We start from the raw sequence: 11179 nt of genomic DNA, 5'->3' as shown, positions 1-11179 counted from the left end.
GTGCATTGCTCTGTGAGAAAGGATGACTTCAATGCCTAAACCCGCAGGCACATGAGAGCTCAGAGAGTTTTTCTAGAGCAGGCCCCATCTATAAAAACACACATTGCCCACAGTCACTGCACATGCTGTGGAGATGAGTCTTTTGCTGTTATTTAATACTTCAAAATGTGACTGGTTGACTCCTAAATGTAGATCTTTCACAACAAGAGCAGCAGTTAGTGATAATATCCGCCTACAGCATAATGTGGGATGAGATTTTACACAGTTAACAGCTACTAAAGATTTCATTTCTATATCACTGTTTATGTGCACTAAGCTGGTGGACACAAAAACAGACACGTATTAGTGAGAGACATTTGTTTTTGTTCAACTTTATGTAAAGGTTCTAGTTTATTATGGTGATTTGTTAGATTATATATTCTTTTTGTTAAATCAATACCCTGCACTTAAAGAGATTGGGCACAATACCTGAATAAGACTTTAGCACGTCTTTAAAACATGTGACTTCTTGGTTTTGGACCAACCAAGGTCAGATTGGTGTCAATTTTTGTACAGACAGAAATGGTGCCCAAGTCCTACTGACTGTGATTACTCTAATAATAACATAAAGCTCATATTTTTGGATATTCAAATGTCTGGACAATTGGAGAAATTGTCATGAAATCTTATTTAAATCACGTCTCAAATTAAATGTGTCCCAAAACCAGATTTCTGACTAAATACCCACAAAAACTAATAGCATTTCTTTTAGCCTTGTCTGCATTGTGTGTTTAGTGTGAATTACCAAATGTTAGCATATTGACACGTCAAACTAAAATGGGGAATATGGGAAACATGAGCTTTTACCATTAGCAAAACACCTCTGCACAACTTCCAGGAGCTGCTTGTGTGACTGTGGATTCTTTTCTGCAAGTTTAGTGCATTGAGCATTGACAGTTGAAGGTTTTAAATCTGTCTGATGAGGCTTGAGGTTGTACCTGAAAAAAGATGAGCAACGCAAGCAGGAAAGTAGAAAGATCCAAAAAGTTACCTCTGAAACAGGGATGTGGAAAAACAACGTCGGACAACAAAACATGGCTGTCTCAAGTATCGTGAGAACAACAGGTGAAAGACGGGGAGACTGACAATAAAGAAATTTGAAAGGTGAAGACGGAAAGGAAACTTAATACCCCATCTGAATGTGCCAATACAGAAACGCCTTTCCTTTTATTTTGGCACTACTGTTGACATGTAGCAGGTTCAAAATACAGTACAAAAGGACTCTCCCGACTCCAAGTTGCTTTTTCCAGTTGGAAGTGCAGACAAATTCTTTGATAAGGCAGTAGATAAAATCCCGAGAATGTCTGCCCCAAAACTACAGAGGAAAATGCTGAGTCATGATGAGAGTACATGGCTGGATGTTAATCTAAAATGAATGCTGGGAAGAGGAAACAACGACTTTGAAACTGTCTTTTTTCAGTGAGTCTCTTGGGGGCAAATTCCATGAATCACATATTTCAAGATATTCTTCGGGGCTTAGAAACGATGCAAATGTAGACAATGGTACACAGACAAAAAGAGAGGGATGATGGGAAACAAGGGAGAGAGAAGTGCAACAATGTCAGCAGCCAGATGGAAAGAACGCTGTGTTCCACAGTCGGCATGGACACAATCCAGTGTGAAACTTTGCTAGCTAAAGCTCAATGTAAATAAAGTGATTATTTTGATAAGTGAGGTGCAGCTGTTCATTCATGTTTTAGAGCGCTATTTCAACCTGTGTTGCAAATTATTTTGAGCTATTCTCAGAGCATGACTTCAGGGATGACACTTTGTTCTTGACTGATATATGTCCACAACTGAAATGAAGTTTTCAACAGATATTTACAGTCTGCAGAGGATGGAGCACCACAAAAGTTGTGGTTTTGAGTGAAACATCTACACATCTATCACATGTATTTACATGAAATTCGCTTTAGACATTCATGGTTTCGTGAGGAAAATGTTTTAATGATAATCATTATTCCAGCTTAACATAACTACAGCCTCAGAAAGCTCCAAGCATGACTCACTCTTTCAAGTATTATCTGTTAAAAGCACAATGCACGCAAATGAATATTATTCATTCATAAGTTGCATTAAGCTGTATTGCAACTTAAATAAATGTTATTCATTTACGCCTTTTAATTTCTATTTCCCACAGCATGTCTAGATTCTCCACCACTGTTATCTCTGTAGGCCAGGAGTGATGGCAGGCCCCTAAACCCTGTCTGATCTCTCAGAGGTTTATGTGACCAGGAGGGGCCTCCTGAACTTATTTACGGATTTACACTGTGTAATCAGACTCACATGCCCAGCCTGCCTCTGTGTCTGTTACAGCCTGCCTTGGATTATTAAACTGACTTCTATTTGAATGTAAATTATTATCTCAACTATTTAACAATAGTGTGCTACTTAAGTATTAGTTTAAGTGTTTCCATGGCAACATACACAACATAAAGTGTAACCAATCTTTGGATTATAATGCTATTTTGCAGACATTGAAAACTCAGTGTGACCAGTTAAATCCCGAGGTTGTTCCTTGTATCTCGAGTCTTTGATCCACATACTTAGCATGGTTTCTAAGAATGACAAAAATTAGTTACAATCGTCACCAACAGAGCTCCAAGGTGCTTCAGTGACCAAAGTTCTGAGTGATTTTACAACAGATTTCTAACCTGTCAGAAGTTTCAAAGGGCACTAAACTACGTCTATGATGACAATTCCAACTGGCGTTAAACTGTAATGCAACTTAAAATGTTTTTATCTGCTGTGTTGTTATAAATTGAGAGATTTCTATAGTGAGGCGCCTCTGTGTGCGTACAGCAACAAAGAAAATTGCATCTCATATTTTCTCTAAACAATTTCCCTACAATGCACACCTACAATGACAAGTTACAGATACTGAAAGCAAAGTGAAAATTCTTGTAAACTGAAAAAAAATAAAACAAGGATTTAGTGTGACAACAAGCACCTTCAAAAGAACCTTTAAAACCTGCACAGTTTTTCAAAGTACTTTGAATCTTGGACGACTTGTCACAATTTGTCAGTGGATTCAGGGTCACTCACTGTAATGCATCTTCATGTAATCCCAGACTAGACTCCATGACGTTACGATCAGAGCTCTGCAGGTGCCACACCATCAGCAGGACTCCTCTTTCTTGTCAGTGAAGACAGTTTTCAGGTGATGCAGAATGAATCTGAGACAAATTCAGATGACAATCCCTGCTGATATTATGTAAAGGATAAAAACCATCTGGAGCACTTTAAACATCTCAAGAGTCCACTCATGTACAATATGCACACAGCAAGTGCAGTCCACAATAAAACCTTTGGACCTCAGACAAGAGTTTCTTAGCACTGCTAGCAAATGGATAACAAACATTTAGGAAAGCAGAGCACAGATGCCTGAATACATTATCTATGATCAGATCTTGATGCATCACGTTTTCCTTTAACAATCCTGCTTAACAGAATATCCTCTCTACCCCACACAACCCTGCAATTTGTGTTAATTATCCACACACAACATCTTCCTTGCAGAGAGACTTGCTTAAACTGCACCATGTGTTAAGAAGCTGCTTTTATGCCACACATGTTTTAGCTTTAAATGTTTAATGCTACCGTTCTCCTCCCCTTCACCTCTCCTATCTCACCACCATTTGTGCTCTGGCATGCTTTTTGCTTTTGGCTTGGTTGAAAGATTAAGTGACCCAGGAAATGCTGACCATGTTTTGTACCCAATAAGTGATGTATTTTAGCTGTGACTGACATATCATTGTTAGAGTATCAGTGCTATCTTATAAAATGAATGGATTCTGGCAGCCAACACTGAGAGGTAAATACTGCTGGATTGTGCATTCTTGTCATGCATTACTTTAATAATCTCTGATGGCGGTTTTATCTGATAAAACTACAGGAGCATTACAAATAATTTTTCCTTCCGCTGATTCTCTGCACAATTAGGTAATTTGATCTCCCTGCAGCTTGCTCTCTCTCTGCTAGCATCGGTAAAAGGTAGAGTGAGGTAGAGGTCATAGCTGTCTGTATACACAAGGCTGGTCAAAACACACCCACAGGACACAGACGTTCCCTCAGTGTCACTGTCGAAGAAGAACAATACACAATACTACAGAGCTCATGCATAGAATTTCCACATTGTGTAAATGTGCACATGTGTTTATGTTTGTGTGTATCTGAATAAATGACTTACATCAGGTGGAGGAGAATCAATAACCCGGAGGGAGGACAGCAATCTGCTGGATCTTGTTTTCCTCTGTGCAGAGACACTGCTTTTCTGGGTCATTTTGGCAGAAAAAAAAATTGAACAAGACTTTGCAGATTCTTTTAGAATTCAGACAACTCATGGGAGGCAATTTAAACATATTCAAATGGAAAATCAAGTGACTCTCTTCCCCATGTATCGGCTTCACCTTGCATACAGCCACACTAAAAGGTCAGACCCAGGAGTGAGACACAAGGGAGGTTTAACATTCATCACGTGCAGCGTTGCATCAGTAACAGCTCAGGGAATGTCATCTGTCCTGTGCCAGGCTGCATGGGGAGAAAGGCTCTGGAGAAACATCCTTCTCAAGCAGAGAAACACAGGAAAGACAAAAGAGAGATGAAGTCCATACTTTCACCACATGTATCCATCCAGTGAGGCTGGTTTGTAGCATTAGTCCTGTCACACTGGGAAATACCTCAGGCTATTTGGATAGTTATGTAGGTCTTGCTAGGAAGTTACTTAATTTCTACAATTTCATTTAGCAGATTCTTTTCTCCAAAGCGATGTACATCTGAGAGTATATACAACACAAGCAAGGATTTAGTCGGGAGAAAACAACCTGGATAGGTGCCATAAAAGAAGTTCAAGTTCAAGTGTGTACTTAATACTGAAGAGCATAGAACGTTTTAACCTGGTACAAATGTTCATTACATTTTTTATCATTTTACGCAGATGTCTGCCTTTCTTTCGCACATGTTTCTATTAGTTCATTTAGCAGAGCTTTAACAGATAGTTCTGCTGTGTCTTTGCACGCTAATGTATGGACAGAAGGTTTACCGAGGCAACAGCAGACTTAGAGCTAAGATCATCTCTAACCAATGGCTAGACACTCACAGATGAATGTGAGAGAGCTGTGAGGGCAGCCAACCGATAGACTAAAAACACAGCCAGAACATAATCTTCCCACAGGACATCTGCAGGGAACATTCAGGCCTGGGCAGCACAGGCCAGGTTGAACGAGTGAGGGCTCTGATTTGTTGAGACCAAGACGCCCTTCTCGCCACGCCTCCCCCTCCTCTTCCCAGCTCCTTTATCCACAGTGCCGCTTTGGAAGTCATACGATACTGTACAGAACGCAGGGGCTCTGAATTTCCTTCTTTCACCATCCCACCCTCTCGCTGTCTCCGTTTCTACCTCCTACTCCTTTCTTGTTCACTAGCTTTCTTTGTGTAGATAAGGACTGGGCCTGAAGTACAAAGAACTGAGGGGAAAGATGTGAGACTCTTCTGTTTCTCGAGTCGTTTTTTCCCTCTTCTTTTAAGTTGGAAATGTCAAGAGAGTCTCATAAAACATATTTGCTCAAAGAAAATCCTATTTGTAAGGTTTTCAAAGTAAGCTTTATTATCATGGGTTGTGGCCTCACTGAGAATGTTCTTGTCATTTGCAATAAAACATGCAACAGCAACCACTTATATTGCTGAGTCATCCTTACTTCACACATTTGCTCTCGCCTCTCGTCATGTCCAGCATACACATGTGCCTGCATGTTATGAATAGCGCGTTTAACGGCTGTAGAACCCACAGGAATGTTTTCTCTGCAGACCCTGCTTCAGTTCAGTTTTTTACATGTTTGGGTAGTACTATTCTTTGCCTGTTTACTTATATTCACACAGGAAATTGCTCTATGGATGTGACTGTATTCTAAATTAAATTAAAACAACATAAAGAAGCCAACAAATGAATGATGCATTGCATTAATTGTCCACAGTTTTCTATTCAGTAGGTTCACATACAGTATGACAACAAGACATGTTCACTATATTCAGCTATCCAGTTCCCCTGTAGATTCCAAACGTCATTTCCGGATATGTTATGTGATATGCCTTCTAGGAAAAACACTGCAGAGGAATTCAGGTGAAACCAGTCACCAACATGTGAGGTTCACTGAGTAAAGTTTAGTCAATTTAATCTTTTTACTGAAAACCATATGTTGAGCATATCTGAAAATTAATGTTCACGAGCACTGTTCCCTCTAAACTGCGCGCGTGCGCAATTGCGCACTGCTGACACGGTCTCCGCGCACAGAAAATCTGCGCTGTGCATACACACACAAAAAAAATCCAACCTAAATTGTAAATAAAATAAACACATAACAATTCATTCTGTGCTATTTTTCAATGTGAGTCAGTGAGTGACCGGTGACTGGCTGCTGCAGCCAATGATGCGATTCAAATACGTATTTACCATAGACTGTATATAATGGTATTTACGCAGCTAATCAACGTCAGGTGCAGCCACCGTTGTTGTCATAGATATGAATCAGTAGATAGGACACGCCCCCTTTGAGCTGCGTGCTACGGCGATGCTAAGCTAGTGGGGGCTAAGTTTCAGTGCATTCAGTTGATGTCAACGGCGTGAAAACGGAAACAAGTATGCCGTCTCCCTGTGCTGCATACAATTACACACTGCGTCGTACGATTGAGACAAGGAAACTTGGAATGACTTTTCATAGGTAAGAATAGTTTTTGGCTCTTTTTTCATTATGAAATCTTGTTGAGAGCTTCCAGTCTATGAGAGCTAACTAGTTAGCCACTAGCAAAACGCTAAGGCGAGCTAGCAGCTTGACAACCAAATACCAGGCGATTAATAGTAGCTGTAGTATAGTTGTACAAGCAGTAGTAGTAATACTAAAAGTACAAGCAGCAGTAGTAGTATAAACAGCTGTTAGAGTCGTAGAAGTAGTATCAGCATTTGTAATAGTATTACAAGTTGTAGTAGCAGCTATTACTACCACCAATACTACCAATAGTAGTTATAAAGCCTAACTCATGTATATCCAGATTACCATCTATGTTCTTCCTCCAAACCCATTTTATGATTGGGATTACAGGCAGTTCTTTAGGACTGCTCTCAAATAATTGAAATGTTACTAAACAAGGTTATACTTATCAAATTAAATAGCTCTGGTCTCCAGTATATTGGCAAATTCGGTTCTTTGTACTTAATATATTAGCAAGATTTCTTGTTAATATGTTGTGTACAGACTTAATTACTTCTCTGTCTACTTTTCTTACTCCATGTAGGTTTCCCAGAGACTATGGGTTGAGGAGGAATTGGAAGTTTGTCGGCTTAGACCTGGTGTCATTCCATCATGTTAAACTTCCCGGCTCATCTTGGAAGAGTACGTGCCAGAAAGACCACAACCAAGCAGCCTTGAGATCTTAGGTAGTGTCTCCCTGAGGTGGGTGTCAACGGTGTTCACGGTCAGGTCTGTGGTAATCCCGTCAAAAAACAAAACAGAAAAAAATCTAGATTATAAATCAACATGTAACCAAAGCACTCTGTGTATAACGCCATAGTATAGGATGTAGTTCAGAAAATGTCAAAGTATAGTATGCTTTACTCAAGAATAACATAGTGTGGCCTGTAGTTCATAGTACAGCATGTTGGCAAGAAAAAAAAACAAAACATAGATTATTATGTGGTTCAAAAATTGCAAAATGATAGGATGTTGCCTAAAATTGTCATGTATGATATGTGGTTCAAAAAATGTCATAGTGCAGTATATTGTCAAAATAGTATGTAATTCAAGAAAACATCAGAGTATAATATGTCATCTAAAAAATGTCATAGAATAATAATTTCATTGCACAAGTAAAAGTATAGTAACTTTTAAAACTGTTCGAATTCTTATATGTTGCTAAAAAAAAACCTAAAACAAAAAAAAGTCACAGTAATATGTCAATTAAAAAAGCCTATAGTATAGCGTGTCACCCAACAAACATCATAGTATAGCATGTCGCTCTAAAAACATCACAGTATAGCCTTTAGTCCACAGCTGTCAGTAGGTGAGGAGCAACACAAAAACAGTCCAAACGCTGGTTTCCAGAGGGTTAGACGAGAATTTATTGGAAAGAGTAAGTTTACAACAACACAACATGTGAGGGGGTTAAAAACAAATGGGTGTTAGTAAAATAAAAATAAACAAAACTAAAAGTGAACTTCATGTTGACATTGATGGGCATTCCAACCAGGAACAAAGTAAAAGATAATCAAAACTCTTCCTGTTCACCTCTTAAAACCCAAAAACACACCACAGTAGCACCCTAAACTAAAACTAACAATGGGTTTCCTGTTTTCCTTTCTGAACAATTCAAAGGTCCCTCTCTGTCTCCCCACACATCCACCAACCACTGGAACACATCTCCAAAGTTCTGCTGGGCCAGCTCAGCTTCCCCTCAGAAGGAGTGCCGCCACCTGCCAGATGAATGAGCCTTTTGAGAGGCAGCTGGCATCGTGATTGGACTGTACTTTGGTCTGTTCCAATCCAGCTTCAGCTCCAGAGACGGCAGGCGGGACGAGTCAACGGAGGCCTGGTGGACGAAGGCATGCAGCTGAGTACAATCCAGAAAACAACAGAGGAGGAGTGCAGCAGCCCAGAGCCAGAACAACCAGAGTAGCATCGTATGTCTCTTAGAAAACATCATAGTATAGCCTTTGGGATGAAAAAACGCCATCATATACATCGTATATTGTACAAATAACAAGTCAAAGCAAAGAGACATACATTGTAGAATTGTAGTAATTGTGGGCTGACTGATTTACTGATTATCAGTATTTTATTTTTTACTGATTTATGGTAATAAATCAATTTAAAAATGGTGCTACTTTGGCTCTGAACCTTTATCTACCTGTGGTCGCTCTGTCTTCTGGAGTGATTTGATTGGTTATACGTCACGAATAAAACTCCTTTAACTTAACATCTGTAAACAAAACAAAAACGTATCAACAAAGTTTTCTGTTAAAGTTTGTGTTCTTCTAAGTTTAACTCCAAGATTTGAAATACTTTCATTGACTGCAAATGAATATCTACTCCAAATGTCTCACTAATAATCATTATCAGCCTTAAAAACCCACAAAACACCCCTCTATACTGGACCACACTTAGTACAGTCTGGTTCCCCCTTCTATAAATCTGCTTGGAATCTTCCACTTCCTGTTTGTCAAAGTGGCCTTCTACCTGGACAGGTTTTGTTGGAGCTCATGCAGCAAACATTTTGGGTAACTGCACTTTAATATGGATGGATGACACTGAATTAGAGTCTGTTTTAATGAGACTGAGTTAAGATGTGTAGCTCTGTCATTAAATAGTAAATTATTTCTCAGAATTCACAGAGAAAAGTCTGAAATGTTTGCTAGGTTAGCGTCCCACATGTTCTTTGGCTCAGCTAAAGCTAACTCTCTCCAACTTCTGGATCTCTTGAGTTGCTTGTTAAAATATGTTGCTAGAGATGCTGAAGCTCAGAAAGTCTGAGATGTTTGTTCAAAATAAGCTCATTCTCAAGTCTTATCTGAACTCTTTTGTTTGAACTTTCCCTAAACTTAGGAATTAATGACAGAGCAGCACATCCAGCCTCAGTCTCATTTATGTAGCGATTAAACTTCAGTGTCATTCATTGATGTTAAAGTGCAGTTTTTCAAATGTTTGTTGCACATGCTCCCGACCAAACCAGTCCAGGTGGAAGACGATGTGAAGAGAAAGCTCCAGAGGATGAATATCACACATTTACGTTGGAAATAAATGTCCTTTAATTAGACATTGTCATGCAAAAGTTGGATTTCCCTTTAAAACCTTCTACAGCTCACAAGCTGCAACAATTCACACATTATCAACTATCTTTCTGACTAAACTAAGATAAAAAGTGAAAAACTGCCTGATTCCTGCATCATGAATGTAAATCTTTTTGGTTTTTATGACAGTAAACTGAATATATTTGGGTTTGACATTTTATAAACCAAAACAAGAAATGAATTACTGGAGAAAACAATTAACAGATTAATGGTCAAAGAAAATGTGTTTTCCAACATATATGGCTGAATTACTCCAACATTACAAGATACATACAATTTGAATTCAATTTTATATAACGCCAAATACAGGTCAAATTGTCTGAAGACACTTTATTTTTATATTTTTTGTCATATTTAAAATATGGCAAAGTAAGAAATTTAAACCTCTTGACTAATCCAATTTATTACTTGGTTTTTAAGAGACTAATGGACAATTATAATAACTTTCTCCACTAAAACTAATAAACATGAAGTCAAATAGAAGGAAGAGTTTTAAATACTGCAGTCCCACGATGACAAGAATAAAGTTTGTCAACAAAAACTAAATCTGCTGGTGGATTCCATTAAAGTCCTAATAAATGATAATGAAGTGTGATACTAAAGGTTTGTGGTGCTAAAAATGTCAAAGTAAAGATATCAAGTTGAACATCTGGATGGAGGTTGATAAAAGTTGACCTTTCATTTCTCTGGAGCGACTCCATGGATTTTATGGATGGTGGTTAAAGGACCTGCTCTTCTAGTGGTCTTCCTTGTAGTTGCTGTAAAATGTCAGTCCATCGTGGTCGAACTTGTTCTGCCTCCGACCTGGTGGAAACTCCAGAAACTCGGGAAAACCCATGGAGACTCGAAGAACTCATGGAGACTCGAAAAACTCGTCGGGTGGGGGAAGGTGTGGTGGGTGGTGGGGGGAGGTGGGGGAGTAGAGGAGGGAGGCCGCCACCCACCTCCCCGCCTACTCTCCGCCCTGACTCCACCCAGACTCCGCCTTGGCTCTGCCCATGTGGTCTCTTCAGCAACTACGATGCCAAAGGGACGACGAATTTATTTCTTTTCATCTGATCTGTAGCTCAGTGAGTTAAGGATTTGCCTATGGAGCTGCAGGTCGCTGGTTCAAGACCAGACACTTCTTAAATTTTCTCAAAATTCTGCCAAAGACATAGAAAGAAAAGGGCCGGTGGTGGGTCTTGAACCTGCGACCCTCCGCTTGGTAGTCTTCTTCTTATCCTCCTGAGCTACTCGCTCAGATACTAATTCTTCTTTTTTTTGCGCATTTATCATCTATTTTTTGCCATTTTCGAGTTTTTT

The 11179-nt window shown here is 39.3% G+C and overlaps 1 long non-coding RNA gene across 1 annotated transcript; it reads left to right on the top strand.

Annotated features, from left to right (window-relative positions):
- The first annotated feature begins 6657 nt into the window (after positions 1 to 6657).
- LOC129349337 (uncharacterized) lies at positions 6658 to 10701 on the top strand. The gene is made up of 3 exons (XR_008602319.1): positions 6658 to 6755; positions 7327 to 7484; positions 8403 to 10701. It is a non-coding gene; the product is annotated as an uncharacterized LOC129349337 (long non-coding RNA).
- Positions 10702 to 11179: the final 478 nt, after the last annotated feature.

Source organism: Amphiprion ocellaris, chromosome 7 (genome assembly GCF_022539595.1).
Source record: "Amphiprion ocellaris isolate individual 3 ecotype Okinawa chromosome 7, ASM2253959v1, whole genome shotgun sequence".
NCBI classification, from domain to species: Eukaryota; Metazoa; Chordata; class Actinopteri; family Pomacentridae; genus Amphiprion; species Amphiprion ocellaris.
The sequence above is the reverse complement of the archived record's forward strand: the minus strand, read 5'-3'. Positions and strand labels throughout refer to the sequence as shown.